Source organism: Schistocerca nitens, chromosome 2 (assembly GCF_023898315.1).
Source record: "Schistocerca nitens isolate TAMUIC-IGC-003100 chromosome 2, iqSchNite1.1, whole genome shotgun sequence".
In the NCBI taxonomy this organism is placed as follows: Eukaryota; Metazoa; Arthropoda; class Insecta; order Orthoptera; family Acrididae; genus Schistocerca; species Schistocerca nitens.
This window is the reverse complement of record NC_064615.1, coordinates 104,478,773-104,496,000: the sequence shown is the minus strand read 5'-3', so window position 1 is coordinate 104,496,000 and position 17,228 is coordinate 104,478,773. Positions and strand designations below refer to the sequence as shown.

Genomic DNA, 17,228 nt, shown 5'->3' with positions numbered 1-17,228 from the left:
TTTTAGTCATCATACTCAACGGCTTTGATGCTGTCCTTCGTATATTCATAACTTGTGCTAACCTCTTCATCCTTGCGTATCTACTATACCCAACATCCTCGAATGTTTTACATTATTATCTTGTGTTCACTCGTGGAGTATCTCCCTTCTATTATTTCTTGCATAGCCTATTCCTGAGAGCCTACGCCACAAACCTGACTCATCTTCTCATAATGGTTTCCAAAAGAATTCTTCCCTCATCAGCTCCTTCTAGTGCCTCTTTTTGTCGTACTTCATCCACTCCTAGATTTTTTAACATCTTAATCAATTATCACATTCCAGATGTTTCAATTTCTTCTTCTCTTGTACTGTAACACTTTCAGAAGCATTCAAAATTCCACGTCACCATTTGGTACCACTGGAACACTTTTGCTGACGAAATTTTCTTCACCGTTTCCAATACACAGGGTGTTTCAAAAATGACCGGTATATTTGAAACGGCAATAAAAACTAAACGAGCAGCGATAGAAATACACCGTTTGTTGCAATATGCTTGGGACAACAGTACATTTTCAGGCAGACCAACTTTCGAAATTACAGTAGTTACAATTTTCAACAACAGATGGCGCTGCGGTCTGGGAAACTCTATAGTACGATATTTTCCACATATCCACCATGCGTAGCAATAATATGGCGTAGTCTCTGAATGAAATTACCCGAAACCTTTGACAACGTGTCTGGCGGAATGGCTTCACATGCAGATGAGATGTACTACTTCAGCTGTTCAATTGTTTCTGGATTCTGGCGGTACACCTGGTCTTTCAAGTGTCCCCACAGAAAGAAGTCACAGGGGTTCATGTCTGGCGAATAGGGAGGCCAATCCACGCCGCCTCCTGTATGTTTCGGATAGCCCAAAGCAATCACAGATCATCGAAATATTCATTCAGGAAATTAAAGACGTCGGCCGTGCAATGTGGCCGGGCACCATCTTGCATAAACCACGAGGTGTTCGCAGTGTCGTCTAAGGCGGTTTGTACCGCCACAAATTCACAAAGAATGTCCAGATAGCGTGATGCAGTAATCGTTTCGGATCTGAAAAATGGGCCAATGATTCCTTTGGAAGACATGGCGGCCCAGACCAGTACTTTTTGAGGATGCAGGGACGATGGGACTGCAACATGGGGCTTTTCGGTTCCCCATATGCGCCAGTTCTGTTTATTGACGAAGCCGTCCAGGTAAAAATAAGCTTCGTCAGTAAACCAAATGCTGCCCACATGCATATCGCCGTCATCAATCCTGTGCACTATATCGTTAGCGAATGTCTCTCGTGCAGCAATGGTAGCGGCGCTGAGGGGTTGCCGCGTTTGAATTTTGTATGGATAGAGGTGTAAACTCTGGCGCATGAGACGATACGTGGACGTGGGTGTCATTTGGACCGCAGCTGCAACACGGCGAACGGAAACCCGAGGCCGCTGTTGGATCACCTGCTGCACTAGCTGCGCGTTGCCCTCTGTGGTTGCCGTACGCGGTCGCCCTACCTTTCCAGCACGTTCATCCGTCACGTTCCCAGTCCGTTGAAATTTTTCAAACAGATCCTTTATTGTATCGCTTTTCGGTCCTTTGGTTACATTAAACCTCCGTTGAAAACTTCGTCTTGTTGCAACAACACTGTGTTCTAGGCGGTGGAATTCCAACACCAGAAAAATCCTCTGTTCTAAGGAATAAACCATATTGTCTACAGCACACTTGCATGTTGTGAACAGCACACGCTTACAGCAGAAAGACGACGTACAGAATGACGCACCCACAGACTGCGTTGTCTTCTATATCTTTCACATCACTTGCAGCGCCATCTGTTGTTGAAAATTGTAACTACTGTAATTTCGAAAGTTTGTCCGCCTGAAAATGTACTGTTGTCCCAAGCATAATGCAACAAACGGTGTATTTCTATCGCTGCTAGTTTAGTTTTTATTGCCGTTTCAAATATACCGGTCATTTTTGAAACAGCCTGTACCTGTGATGTACGAGGGTTGTTCGGAAAGTAAGGAACGATAGGTCGCGAAATGGAAACCACAGTGAAAATCAAAACTGTTTTATTTGCAACAGTTAGCTACAACTTCCAGCTACTTATCTCCATAGTCGCCGATCCGACTTAGACGTTTGTCGTAGCGTTGTACCAGCTTTCCAATACCATCGTTACAGAAGGCAGCCGCCAGTGCTTTCCGCCAATTTTCTACGCTGGCCTACAGCTCGTTGTACGACCCAAAATATTGTCTTCATTGCCAATGGTTCATGTGAGCACAGATGAAACTCAGAGGGAGACAATTGCGTGCTGTATTGTGGGTAATCAAACATTTCCAATTGAAAACGATGCAAGAGCATCTTCATTGCCCCTGCAGAATGCGGCTGAGCATTGTCTCGAAGAAGAAAACGCTCTACAGTTATATAATGTTGGCTGCATAGATTCAGTCGAAATTTCTCACCAGGCTTCGTACTTGGCGGGAGACACTATTGTTCTAGGTATATTTACGTGCTCCCTGTGTGCCCAGAACTAATAACAACGACGTAACGCGATCGACACCTGTGCAAAACTTCATCGGATTTTCACTGTGGTTTCCAGTTCGCGACCGATCGCTCCTTACTTTCCGAATAACCCTCGTATTTCATGCTTCGGCCATTTAACATAATGTCGTTTCCTGGATAGCAGATTTCATTCATATCTTTTACTATTCCTTTACCAGTTTTAAGAGTTACCAAGTTCCTTTTCTCCTTACTATAATATTTATCACTGTCATCTTTTATATTTGTGTGTCTTCAACAATGTTTTGTGTTAACCAGTGTGTCCTCTCCATTCAACATTATTTTCAAGTCCTTCTTTTGGGCACGAGGGTAATAGTATTTGTTTCCGTTCCCCTTGCATCTGTGTCCATAGTACAAACTTTTTTTTTTCCACTTCCTTCGCCTTACATTCCCCGCGGAAATCAGGAAACAGTGGCGCCAAGATGATCATCCTTAAAAAGGTCTTTTTTTCACTGTTGTTATGCTCATATGTTTTATTGGATATTGTAAATAACACGTGTGGCACTGTATTTTTTTTTCAGGAAACTTTAAAATTATTATTCTGCCCAATATTTTTGATGGGTCCCATTAGGTCCACAAACGCCTCGAATAGTCCTAATTTTTCTTTTTCTTTTCATTACTAAGCGCAATACCGTAATTGCTTCTCTTGTCCCTTTATCTGTCAAACTCAATTCTCACAGTCTTTATTTCTACGCTTCTGCGGCACGTCAGATTGGTCTTCCGTTAGTCTGACACTTTATTATTCGTTCGTGTCTTATTTGGACTCCCCGAAAGCCAGTTGGCTCCCCGAAAGCTAGATGTATTCAGTTTTGAAAAGGAACATTCCCAGACAACCCAGAATTGGCCACACAAGACAAATGTCATCCACTATACGCTTCTTGGAGCACACTCAATAGCCTGAGAACTGGGTTTTCTAGATGAAGGAGCAACATGGTGAAACGGTGTTAACGTTGAGGACAGCAAATGCAGAACTGTGTACAAATCTAGAGAAAGCCAAGATAAACCAGCGAAATATGAAAACTAAGATTTATTGCAATCAGAATTCGAAAAATTAGTATGTGATTAAAATACTCGTTTTATAGATTTAAAGGTCTCTCTATCTTGCTGCAGCGTATTTTATTTCCTCCAGACGCGTTTCGTCTTTTACATTAGGGCATCTTCAGTAGATTTAATTTGGAATGATACAGTTTTGTTTTATAAATGATATTTGTAAATTAGAAAACGGTTCCCGTGGTAATTTTTACATAAATGAGTTGCTGCTTACAGTTATTCATTTTTGTGGCTGAAGTCTGTGTTTTCTCTCACTCGGTCGCAGGTTAGAGATCGCTCTGCCACAACATTTATGAAACACGGACACATTTTAACATTACGATCTTTTTGTTCTGTAGTTTCTATATTTTGAATACTAATTATTGTGGAACACTATTACCAGTCTAGCGCTAGCAGCCCATTTCCTAACGAGGACTGTGATTTTTGGTCGTATCTGAGCAACCCAAGCACGACTCATGCCCCGTCCTCACAGCTTTACTTCTGCCAGTATCTCGTCTCCTAACTTCCAAACTTAACAGAAGCAAGGTTCGCAGGAGAGCTTCTGTAAAGTTCGGAATGTAGGAGCCGAGGTACTGGCAGAAATAAAGCTGTGAGGAGGGGGCATGAGTGGTGCTTGGGTAGCTCAGATGGCGCTGCCACGTTAGCTCAGCGTGTTCGGTCAGAGAGCTGGTTGGCCTCTGTAATAAAAAAAATGAGTGGGAGGATCAACAAACGAACTTGACCGGATGTCATGTGACGTCCGCAATGACCAAACACAACGATCAAAAAAAAAAAAAAAAAAAAAGGAGCTCAGATGGTAGAGCACTTGCCCGCGAATGGCAAAGGTCCCAAGTTCGAGTCTAGGTCCGGCACACAGTTTTAATCTTCCAGGAAGTTTCATATCAGCGCACACTCCGCAGCAGAGTGACAATCTCATTTTGGTCGTAACTGTTTGTTCACTTTATTTCTCTCGCTTATCTGATTTGCTTACGTTAGTGTTGCCAACCTAACAAATTATGTGATGAAGCGCAAGACCAGGCGCGGCTCGTAATTAAAGGCTCTGAGGCGGAGCCGCCCCAAAATATATGTTAAAGTAAATTTCGCAAGAACGTATTACATAATTTAAATTATCAGGACGAATTTCGCATATTTCCCATTCCGATTAAAATAACGACGGTCAACGTTTTTGGAACTATTTGTATCGATGGATGTTTTCCGAACGGTTAGTAGTGTTTAGGCTGCGCCTTGGAAAGTCCGTAAGCTGCATGTAGTAGCGGTTTGGGGGCGTGGCTTCTACATAGCACTGCTCGTTATGGGCGATCTGAAGGCTCAGAGCTTGCAGCCTTAAGGGTGTCATACCAACCACCACACGTTTTTCACGTTCCATATCTATGTAATAAAGGAATGTAGAGTGGCCGAAACTTCGCTATCCAATCTCTGTCCCTGCACATCTCTACTACGCCTCGATGCGTCATTAATCGAGGTTTAGTATTATTGTTTTGATAATGTTTTACATAGTAGTTTTGTTTCTGCCATTGGCTATTTTATCCACATTTAGAGTAAGTTTGCAAATATCCCGCCAGAGTGCACTGGACTACAGTAACATAACAGTACTGCCATCTAGCGAGAGTTTCGTAAGTGATTAGAGGACAAAGCGCGCGAAATTTGTCCCGTTACTTTATTTTCCTTGCTTGCTGATGCTGACTGCTTTTGTTGATACCGTGTGATATTAGCAAGTTTCTATTTCGGAGTGTATTTTGCAAGATTTTAGTGAGTTTTACTTCCTTGTGAATATCTGAGACATACGGCGAGTGTGAAACCAGCGCAATATGAATTCAGTGTGCAATTTAATAGGTAAAAGCTTGGAACACGGCCACAGGATGAAAGTGGAAGAACTTGGTGCACGGGTCTAGTGCAGCAGGGGATACAACCCGTCGGCTTTGAACAATGACGTCATTCCTTAGTCATAGATCGTAATGTCTTCACTTCGAGGCATAGATAATAAAGCAGTTCTGTGTTCTAATAAGCACTATCATTAAAATAATTGAATGTTAATGTAAAAGCGATCGCTTGATATTCGGTACATCATTAAACGTGTGATTTAATTAACTTAATTGTTTGTTTTTTATTCGGCCGGTACTTAATATTTTTCGTAATGATATTGAGGTAATGTGGATTATTAATTTTTTATTATAGAACAATTTGTAGTGTCTTATTTTCGTTTATAGGAATGGATTTGTCTACCGCTATGACTCTGGACGATTTAAGGGAAGTTATGGGCCAAGACATGTTGACCACAATTTGCTTCCTGCAAATGTGTGGTCTCATAGCGGAATACGTTCAATGTCGTGAGTGCGGCGAACATATGCGCCTTACGAGTGTATCGAGTCGCCGTACTCACGACTTGTTCGTATGGCGCTGCAGCAAAGATCGGTTGTGGCGGTCCATTAGACGAGGGACGTGGTTCGAGAAATCTAAGCTCGCCCTCAGAGACATAATGAAAATAACATATTGTTGGTGTTTAAGATATCCTGTATGGCTGTGTGTGCATGAGTGTCGTGTCAGTAAACATACCGTAGTAGACTGGTACTCGTTTTGTAGGGAGGTTTGTGGGGAATATATGAAATATAGGGGGCAAGATAAAAATGTTGCGTATAGCTATATAGCTCAAGTAACGAATGTGATACTATTAGCGTCCAAGGCACAGTAGCTGATAAGTGTTTTTTGGCTTTTAAAAAAAAATCTCACGAGATAGAATAAACTGATCCTACTTTATTAAGCAATCAATAAAAGAAACTAAACTGAAACATAACAGCAAAAGCGAAAATGGTAAACTGCAAATAGAATAGATTATCCAAGCATAACACCCACCCACCTCCCCAGGAGTCGGAACTCCCGCACCCATTAGAATATACACATGAGTCAGTAGGTGATAAGTGTTTTTTGGCTTTTTTTAAAAAAAATCTCACTAGATAGAATAAACTGATCCTAAGATACAGATGCTTCAGTAGCTGATAAGTGTTTTTTGGCTTTTAAAAAAAAAATCTCACGAGATAGAATAAACTGATCCTACTTTATTAAGCAATCAATAAAAAAACTAAACTAAAACATAACAGCTTTTGCTTGTACCGCAAGGAAGCGTGATAGGACCTTTATTGTTTACAATATACATAAATGACTTAGTTGACAACATCGGTAGCTCCGTGAGGCTATTTGCAGATGACACGGTTGTCTACAAGAAAGTAGCAACATCAGAAGACTCGTACGTACTCCAGGAAGACCTGCAGAGGATTAATGAATGGTGCGACAGCTGGCAGCTTTCCCTAAACGTAGATAAATGTAATATAATGCGCATACATAGGGGCAGAAATCCATTCCAGTACGATTATGCCATAGGTGGTAAATCATTGGAAGCGGTAACGACCGTAAAATACTTAGGAGTTACTATCCGGAGCGATCTGAAGTGGAATGATCACATAAAACAAATAGTGGGAAAAGCAGGCGCCAGGTTGAGATTCATAGGAAGAATTCTAAGAAAATGTGACTCATCGACGAAAGAAGTAGCTTACAAAACGCTTGTTCGTCCGATTCTTGAGTATTGCTCATCAGTATGGGACCCTTACCAGGTTGGATTAATAGAAGAGATAGACATGATCCAGCGAAAAGCAGCGCGATTCGTCATGGGGACATTTAGTCAGCGCGAGAGCGTTACGGAGATGCTGAACAAGCTCCAGTGGCGGACACTTCAAGAAAGGCGTTACGCAATACGGAGAGGTTTATTATCGAAATTACGAGAGAGCACATTCCGGGAAGAGATGGGCAACATATTACTACCGCCCACATATATCTCGCGTAATGATCACAACGAAAAGATCCGAGAAATTAGAGCAAATACGGAGACTTACAAGCAGTCGTTCTTCCCACGCACAATTCGTGAATGGAACAGGGAAGGGGGGATCAGATAGTGGTACAATAAGTACCCTCCGCCACACACCGTAAGGTGGCTCGCGGAGTATAGATGTAGATGTAGATGTAGATGTAGATGTTTTATTGATTGCTTAATAAAGTAGGATCAGTTTATTCTATCTCGTGAGATTTTTTTTTAAAGCCAAAAAACACTTATCAGCTACTGAAGGGAGCTACAACACTAAGAAGAATCGCTTCTCGGCTTTTGGCAAGATATTGCTTAATAAAGTAGGATCACTTTATTCTATCTCGTGAGATTTCTTTTTAAAAGCCAAAAAACACTTATTAGCTACTGAAGGGAGCTACAACACTAAGAAGAATCGCTTCTCGGCTTTTGACAAGATCAATGTTTATCTCTCTCGCATTCCTTTGTTTCTCAACATTCTCCTCAGCTCTTTCATCTTTGTAATACATGGTCTCTGGCGACTTGTGACGTCATTGTTCAAAGCCGACGGGTTGTATCCCCTGCTGCACTAGACCCTGGTGCACCCAGACCCGATCTAACGATCAATCAAGAACAGAAACAGTGCAAATCTAGGCAAGGATACTAACGCAGTTTTAATAGAGCAATGTACGATGCAGCTGAGTGGTTGAGTGGTTGTGAAGTGAAAAATGCATTTTTCTGTTTCACCTGTCCTCTTACAAACAGTACAGATAGTGCCTGGACTGAAACTGGTATCTCTGACTTAAAGAATTTTCACGCAAAGGTGAAAAAACACAATTCCAGCGAAAAACATTTAAATGGGTTCATTGAGTTTTCAATGCTAGGGAAAGTGGACATTATGTGCCAATTAGACCGTGCTTACCGCCGTAATGTAAAGATATATAATGAAAATGTATCAAAAAATCGGTATATTCCGGGTAAACTGATAGACTGTATTAAATTTTGCGGCAAATTCGAGCTTGCCTTAAGGGACCACGACGAAACAGAAGATTCCAAAAACCCAGGAATTTTTCGAGGATTAGTCAGTCTTATGGCAGAACTGGACTGCGTCTTGAAGCAGCACACTGATAAATCAGAAAACCGTGTTTTCTTAGGCCTATCGAAGACAATTCAAAATGAACTCCTGGAATCAATTTATGAGGTATGCCTCAATCTCATCAGGAGCGAACTGTCGAAGGAAAACTTTCTCGCAATAGAAGTTGATGAAACTACTGACTGTGCAAATTTGTCACAATTGGTCCTAATAATTCGCTATGAGCTACTGGGACAAATAAATGAAAGATTTATTCCCTTTGTACGCCCAAAAAGTCACAGTGCAGACGATGTAACTGCAGCTGTTCTCTGCGAGCTAAAGAAAATGAATGTACATGAAACACCTGAAAAACTGATAGCTCAGTGTTACGACGGTGCTCCTGTTATGAGTGGCCATAAAAGTGGAGTTCAAACTAGAATTAGAGAAGTGTACAGGAATGCTCACTTTATTCACTGTTACGCCCATCAGTTAAATTTAATTGTTGAACGTTGTGTGACGGGCAATAAACAAGTGCGGATCTTCTTTAGCAACTTGGAAGGAATTTCCACCTTTTTTTCCGGTCTTCTAGCCGTACAGCCATTCTTGACGAAGTAGTGAAGAAGCGTATTCCTACCTGTCCTCAGTCCATCAGATGGAATTTTAAATCACGGAGCGTAACCACTGTGTACAAATACCAAAAGGAAATTGTTGAGTGCCTAGAAAGAATTATTGATGATGATGCCAGTGATTACAAGACAATAAACAAGGCCACGGGACTGAAGGGTTTCCTGCAAGACGAAGATTTCCTCTTCTTGGTTAAATTTTTTTTAATACAGTCATGCCTCATTGCGACATCCTCTTTAATCAACTGCAGCAGAGGAATATTGATGCAGTGAAAACTGTTGAATATGTTTCGCACTTTGCAGATTCTGTCCAGCAAATTAGGGCCTCACTTGAAACTGACGATCACTGTGAACAGGTAGACCCAACTGCAAAACGGGGACGTTTCACAGAATCAAGAATAGTGTGTGCACGAAGCGTTTGCGACCTCATCACAACTCAGATCAGAGAACGATTCAGTTTCAATGATCACTTATCGATTGCACAGCTGTTTGATCCATCGTTGTTTGCAAAACATCGAACTATTTTTCCGGAAAAAGAGCTTAAAATAGCTGTTAATTTGTTCAATTTACAGTCTCCTGATCTACGTCATGAGGTGAACGTGTTGTACAGCCGAAAAGATTTTATGAAGGCGTCAGGTGCTTTGACCTTGTTGAACTTCCTTTACGATAACAATCTGGCTAAAGCTTTTCCTGAAAGTGTAAAACTTCTGCAAATAATAGTAACCTTCCCTATGACGACCGGCGAGGCAGAACGCTGCTTCTCTACGTTAAAACGAGTGAAAACATTCATGCGCAACACTATGAATGAGGACAGACTTTGTGCGCTTGCAATGTGTTCCCTAGAAGAAGAATTATTGAATCGGCCAAATTTCAATGAAATGGTCATAGACCATTTTGCTGCGCAGAAGGGGAGACGAGCTGACTTCGTCTATAAACAAATGAATTGAGGTAAGCAAAAGTGCATTCATAATTGATAAGAGGTAATTTCTTTATATTAAGTCCTACTTAGTCTATTAAGTGAAGTGAGTAAAAAAGTGTAGTGTCATGTTTAGCCAGTCATAAACGTGATATTTTCCGAAACGAATCACTTTTGGTACCGGTACAGTGTGTTGCGCTACAGTGTCACATTTTGTGTACTTTAGCACAACAAACCGTACTAAAAATGACGTATTTTGGAGAGATCTTTAGTGCGCTATTTCATATAAATGCATATTTTCATAATACACAATAAATACGAACTGTTCGCTTCTCAAACATGTGAATTAATATGGCAGTTGCACGGATTGCTCATGCCACCCAATCACAAGACTTGTGACGTCAGGAAAACATCACAGTATCGTCATGCGAACTCGTAAACTTCGAGCTTTGGAGGTTAACCCCAATAAACGCCTTAAGTTTAGTACTGAAAACACCAAAAATATTAAGCAGCCGCAAAGTTAACATTCATCGCATTAAAGATCTCTCCGAAACGCGTCTTTTCATATGATTTGCTGCAAAGTGTCAGAATGTGTAATGATGACGTATAAAAACACTAACCAAAGATTTTAATTCGAAGTTAGCTTTTAATCATATTTAATACCTGATTATAGATGATGCAGTACGTAAAATTATGGGTAGAGAGTGATCTGCCACCCCCCTCCCTCCCCCTGAATTTTTAGTTGTTTATGTCAGACTAATCTGTAGTGTAACCCGAGGTCTATGTTGGCTCCGATCGATAAATGCCGCAGCCTTCCCCAGCATAGAAACCACGAGCCGCGCCTGCGTAAGACAGTTCATTTCTGTTCTCATTCTACCAATCTATCCATCCACAGTACCTATCTATCTATCAAAGAGAACGAAATCAGAAATGAACAGTCGTTAGGTTTCAATAATTGCTCCGTTAGGCTGACAACACTTACGTAAGTCAATCTCCATATACTCCACAATCCACCATACAGTGCGTCACAGAGGGTACCCTGAACCACTACTAGCCGTTTGCTTTCCTATTCGAGTAGCAGACAGAGCGAGGGAAAAACGACTATCTGTATGTCTCCGTATCAGCCCTAATTTCTCGTATCTTATCTTCGCAGACCTCACGGGCATCGTATGTTGGCCACAGTAGGGTCGTTCTGCAGTCAGCTTCAAATACCTGTTCTCTAAATTTTCTCAATGGTTTTCCTCGAAAACTACGTCTCATTTCCTCCAAAGATTCGCATCTTAGTTCCCAAAGCATCTCCGTAACACTTGCACGTTGTTCGCACCTACCGGTAACAAATCTAGCCGCCCGCCTCTCAAACGTTTGGGTGTCTTCTTTTAACCCGCCTTGGTGGGGATCCCAAACAGAACAGATCGCACTAGTGTCCTATATGTGGTACCCTTTTCAATGAACCACACTTTCCTAAAATGCTCCCAATAAACAGAGGCCGACCATTCGCCTTCCCTACCATAATCCACACATGCTCGTTCCATCTTATTCGTAACGCTAATCCCATATATTTAAACGACGTGACTGTGTCAAGCAGGACACTATTAATGCTGTATCCGAACATTACGGGTTCGTTCTTCCTGTTCATGCGCATAAACTTACGCCTTTCCACATTTACAGCTAGCTACCATTCATCACACCAAATGGAAATTTTGTCTAACAAGGGGAGGCCGCCAATTGTGAAATTCAGATTCGATTCATACTGCGCATAATAAAAGCTCATGGCCAGAGGTGTAATGTGGCAAAGCACCAAGATGCACTTCTCAGCCGTTGTCGAGAAAATCGACAGTTAATAGAAACCGTTGCGGTGAAATACTCTCTACGATGTATAACTTCATATGATTGCCGGGAATTATATATATATATATATATATATATATATATATATATATATATATATATATATATATATTAATTACAAATAACAAATACTAAAAAAAAAGTTGCATGGCGCGAGATTCGAACCGGCGACATTCGGATTACGAACCCGAGCGCTTACCGCTGCGCCACGACGCTGTAGGAAGTTGCAAATCGTAGAGAGTATTTCACCTCAACGGTTTCTTTTAACTGTCGTTTTCTCGACAACGGCTGAGAAGTGCATCTTGGTGGTGGTGGTTAGTGTTTAACGTCCCGTCGACAACGAGGTCATTAGAGACGGAGCGCAAGCTCGGGTTAGGGAAGGATTGGGAAGGAAATCGGCCGTGCCCTTTTCAAAGGAACCATCCCGGCATTTGCCTGAAACGATTTTAGGGAAATCACGGAAAACCTAAATCAGGATGGCTGGAGACGGGATTGAACCGTCGTCCTCCCGAATGCGAGTCCAGTGTGCTAACCACTGCGCCACCTCGCTCGGTGAATCTTGGTGCTTTGCCACATTACACCTCTGGCTATGAGCTTTTATTATCCGCAATATGAATCGAATCTGAATTTCACAATTGGTGGCCTCCCCTTGTAAATCGCCTTGTGTGGTGTCACCGCCAGACACCACACTTGCTAGGTGGTAGCTTAAATCGGCCGCGGTCCATTAGTACATGTCGGACCCGCGTGTCGCCACTGTCAGGATCGCAGACCGAGCGCCACCACAAGGCAGGTCTCGAGAGACGTACTAGCACTCGCCCCAGTTGTACGACGACGTTGCTAGCGACTACACTGACGAAGCCTTTCTCTCATTTGCCGAGAGACAGTTAGAATAGCCTTCAGCTAAGTCCATGGCTACGACCTAGCAAGGCGCCATTAGTTACTTCATGAATCTAAAGAGTCTCACTTGTATCATCAAGAATGCTGTATACCAAAGGACGATATAAAAGTTAAGTGTTCTAGTAGCTACGTACTTTTCTTTATCACATTCATTACGAATCCTGTTCCAGACTTAACGCCAGACGGCGTGAGTTGACGCGTGCCCTTTCGGCTACTTCACTGTGGACTGGCTGCCTTAACAGTCCACTACACCTTGTATTTTCCTACTGTCAAAAAATGGTTCAAATGGCTCTAAGCACTATGGGACTTAACATCTGAGGTCCTCAGTCCCCTATACTTGGAATTACTTAAACCTAACTAACCTAAGGACATCACACACATCCATGCCCGAGGCAGGATTCGAACCTGCGACCGTAGCAGCAGCGCGGTGCCGGACTGAAGCGCCTAGAACCGCTATGCCACAGAGGCCGGCTTTCTTACTGTCACCCAACGTTGGCACTTTATCGTACACCACGGCATCATCAGCAAATAACGGAAGATTCCTGCCCATACTGTCCGTCAGATCTTTTTGTATGTAGAGAAAAACCGCGGTCTTCCTAGGCACTAGAAACGATACCCTTGTCTGTGATGAACACTTGCTGTAGAGGATAACGTATTGGGTTCTATTGCTTAAGTAGTCTTCAAGCCACTCACATTTCTGGGAACCTGTTCCATATGCTCGTACTTTCGTTAGCAGTATGCAGTGGGATACCGTGTCAACCTCTTTTCGGAAATCTAGAAATATAGAATCTGATTGTTGCCCTTCATCCGTAGTTCAGAGTATATTATTTGAGAAAAGGACAAAGTGAGATTCACACGAGCGACGCTCTCTATAACCACTCTGATTCGGGGACATAAGCTTTTCGGGAATTAACTACACTCGACTTCAAAATAAATTCTACAATTCTGCAGCAAACCGATGTTACAGATATTGGTCTGTAACTTTTTTGGTCCGTTCTTTACCCGTCTTATATAGAGGGGTCACCTTCGCTTTTTACCAGTGAGTTGCGACTTTGCGCTGGGCGAGAGATTCACGGTAAACGCAAGCTAACTAAGGGGCCCATGCCGTAGAGTACGTTTTGTAAAACCGAATTGAGATTCCATGCAGATCTAAAGACTCATTTGTTTCAAACTCTTTCAATTGTTTCTCTACGCCAGGGGAACTTATTACTGTCATCCATACGAGCCAAACGACGGTATAAAAAGAGAGAAATCAAGTGAACACGCAGTTGTTAATAAAAATCACAGTCCTCGTTAGGAAATCTCCTCATAGTGCCAGACTGGTGGTATTGTTCCACAACAATTAGCATTCAAAACGTGGAAACTATGGTATAAAAAGATCGTAACGTGAAAACGTGTCCATGTTTCGTAAGTGAAGTGACAGTGCGGTCTCTAACCTGTCAGCCAGAAAAAAAATAACTGCAATTAGTAACTCATTTATGTAAAAATTAGCATGTAAACCGTTAATCCACAAATATCTCATATAAACACAAAACTGTATCATTCCAGAATAAGTCCAATGAAGATACCTTAAGGTAAAAGGCGAAAAAAAGTTAGGGGGGAAAAAATAAAAAAATCCGCAGCTGCACAAAGGAATTTAAATCTATAAAAAGAATATTCACATACTTGCTGCAGATGATGGTCTCACAAACAAATTGATTAAAGTACTTTTCGGAAAATACACTGAACGACCAAACGTGAAGATAAGGCCCTAAATGTGAGGTCAGTCCTCGCCTGCTGAAACTATGCCGAGTGTTTGGCTCCATATCCTTCCGGTGGAAATGGGCTCCTGACGATCCACATTCAAATCGGCTGCGATGTGACTGACAGTGGAACGACGACCACCCTGTATGGCTCTGCAGAGGCGTCGTGACGTCCATTTACCCGTTTACGAGGTTTACACTTGTGAATACATTGCCTCCACGATACTGGAGATCCATTCCAGACACTGCAGACCATGCGTAATCGCCGATATGCTGTGACCCCTATGTGTTTATAAATTAGTTATTCAAAAGTAACTTTTAATTGTGAAAAAAGTAAATAACTTATAGTATAGTTTGATACAGCGTCGAATGCAGTATATCTTGAAGTTTTATTTACAAACGTTCAATGTGGCTATCTTTTGTCGTACTACAGATGTCCCATCCGTAATCGGTTTGCTGACAGTGATCCTATCAAGTAAGTCTTGGTGTATGATGCCACCTGCTTGTGTTATCTGTTGTCACAGCTCGTCGACGTTTGCCAGAAGCAGAGAAACAAATACTCAACGCCGAACACAGAAGTCCATTGGGGTTAAAGCAGATGACCGCGTTGGACGTCCACTCCAAGTCGGCACATTCTTATGGAGATACGAAACAGTTCCAGTTTGTAGGGTTCATTTACCCACACTGCGAATGGAAGCTGACGAACTGGTTCAATTGCTGCATCAGAGACTTCTGGCTGACTCTGTACCGACGTCCTATCTCATATACAGTCAGATTCCCCGAAGCGATTGTACCGATTAGTAACAGTTTGTCTTCCATGTAGTCGTTTGCGATATTTAGTCCTGAGTTGTCTCTGTAGTGTAGTATTGGATCTGGATTCACGAAACCGTAAGCAACACAGCAAATAATCTGCATCGTAATACGACTCCATGATGCCTGTTGGAATATCTAATACGCGCATACCACCTAGCTGGAACGTGGGAAACTAACAGTGTCAGGCGGGAATAAAATCTGACAGTATACTGCATTCAGCGCTGCATTAGACATTTCTATAAGCCATTTACCTTTTTCACAATTAAACCTTACTTGTGTGTAACTAATGTAGAAAGACCCTGCTTATTAACTCGTGACGTGCTACCATATTTCACTAGACACGTGTCTAATGGACTGCTCGGGTATCGTGTCTACATTCGCGCGTCACACACGGCATATCTTTAAATGAGACAACCCTTCCAGTGACTTCCTGCTACTCAGTCTGTAATGGCAATTTAACAGTTCGTAGCTTTTGATAGATGGGAAGGTGTATCGCCTACTGCCAGCACCCTGTTCGAGATAAGATCTTTCGCTCTTTATCAAAATTTGAGCTACGAGGCCTGTTCAGAAAGTAAGCTCCGATTGATTGCCAAATTGAAACCACAGTGAACATCAGAAATGTTTTACTTGTAACAATTAGCTACACCTTTCAGCTACTTCTCTACGTAGTCGCCGTTCTGACTTAGACTTTTGTCATAGCGTTATACCAACTTTTCAATAGCCTCATCATAGAAGGCAGCCGCCAGTGCTTTCCGCCAATTCTCCACGCTGGCCTACACCTCGTTGTCTGTGTCAAAATGTTGTCTTCAAAGACAGCGGTTCATGTGACCAGAGATGAAACTCAGGGGGAGACAATTGCGGACTGTATTGTGGGTAATCTCACATTTCCATTTGAAAACGATGCAGGAGCATCTTCATTGCCCCTGCAGAATGCGGCTGAGAATTGTCTTGAAGAAGAAACAGCACGACAGTTATGTAATGTTAGCTGCATAGCTTCAGGCGACATTTCTCACCAGGCCCTCGTACTTGGCGGCAGACACTATTTTCTAGACATCTTTACGCACTCATTGCGAGCTCAGAAATGAGAAGAGCGACGTGATGCTAACTGGGGTTATACTAGAGACACTACCCAACACATCTGTGCAAAGCTTTATCGGATTTTCATAGTCGTTTCCATTTTGCGACCGATCGGAGCTTACTTTCTGAACGCCCCTCGTATTATTGCTTCACACTGTTTTCTTGCGCATAACAATCGACATGTAATATTTTGTTAATTATTAAGCTGATTGCGAAAATGTAGCCACGATCAGACTTACCTCCATAGTCTAGAGAAGTAATATCTTGTGGTTTAAGGCATTGTGGAGGAAGCTGAACGAGACAGTAGAAAACTAACCGAATATACTCTATTTCATAAGATCTGTTCCTGAATTCCAATGGTTTCCCACGATATTTTTAGATTAAAATTCGCGGATAATTCCTCGAGAAAGAAATATCATCTAATATTCAATTTCGATGAGTTAAATTAAGTTGGAATACGTTGCTTGCTAACGAAACTGGAGTTACTACAGGAGTTTAGGAATTTCCTTGGTCACATTTACAAGTGAAGTAGTGCAGCTCGATCAGCAAAAACCGAATTAAAATTATTTTACAATACAGAAACGTGTCTGTTCTAACTCTCACAAGATCATTAATTTGTGAAACCTTGCATTTGTGTACAATTGTCGTTTAAAGGTTATCGGATATAAAGACTACAGAAACAGTATGGCGTGTTAGGTAATTATGACCAGCAAATTCATAAGAGTCATAAGTGGGGAAACAATTAGTAGAAAGCTAAACATCTGTTGGAATAATGTATGATAACACAGTCAGTACTTATAGA

General features: G+C 41.9%; 1 protein-coding gene across 1 annotated transcript in view; it reads left to right on the top strand.

The window, feature by feature from the left end:
• The window catches only part of LOC126234859 (sodium/hydrogen exchanger 9B2-like), a 178,182-nt gene that overhangs the window by 153,529 nt on the left and 7,425 nt on the right, over positions 1-17,228 (top strand). The gene's annotated exons all lie outside the window — the stretch shown is intronic.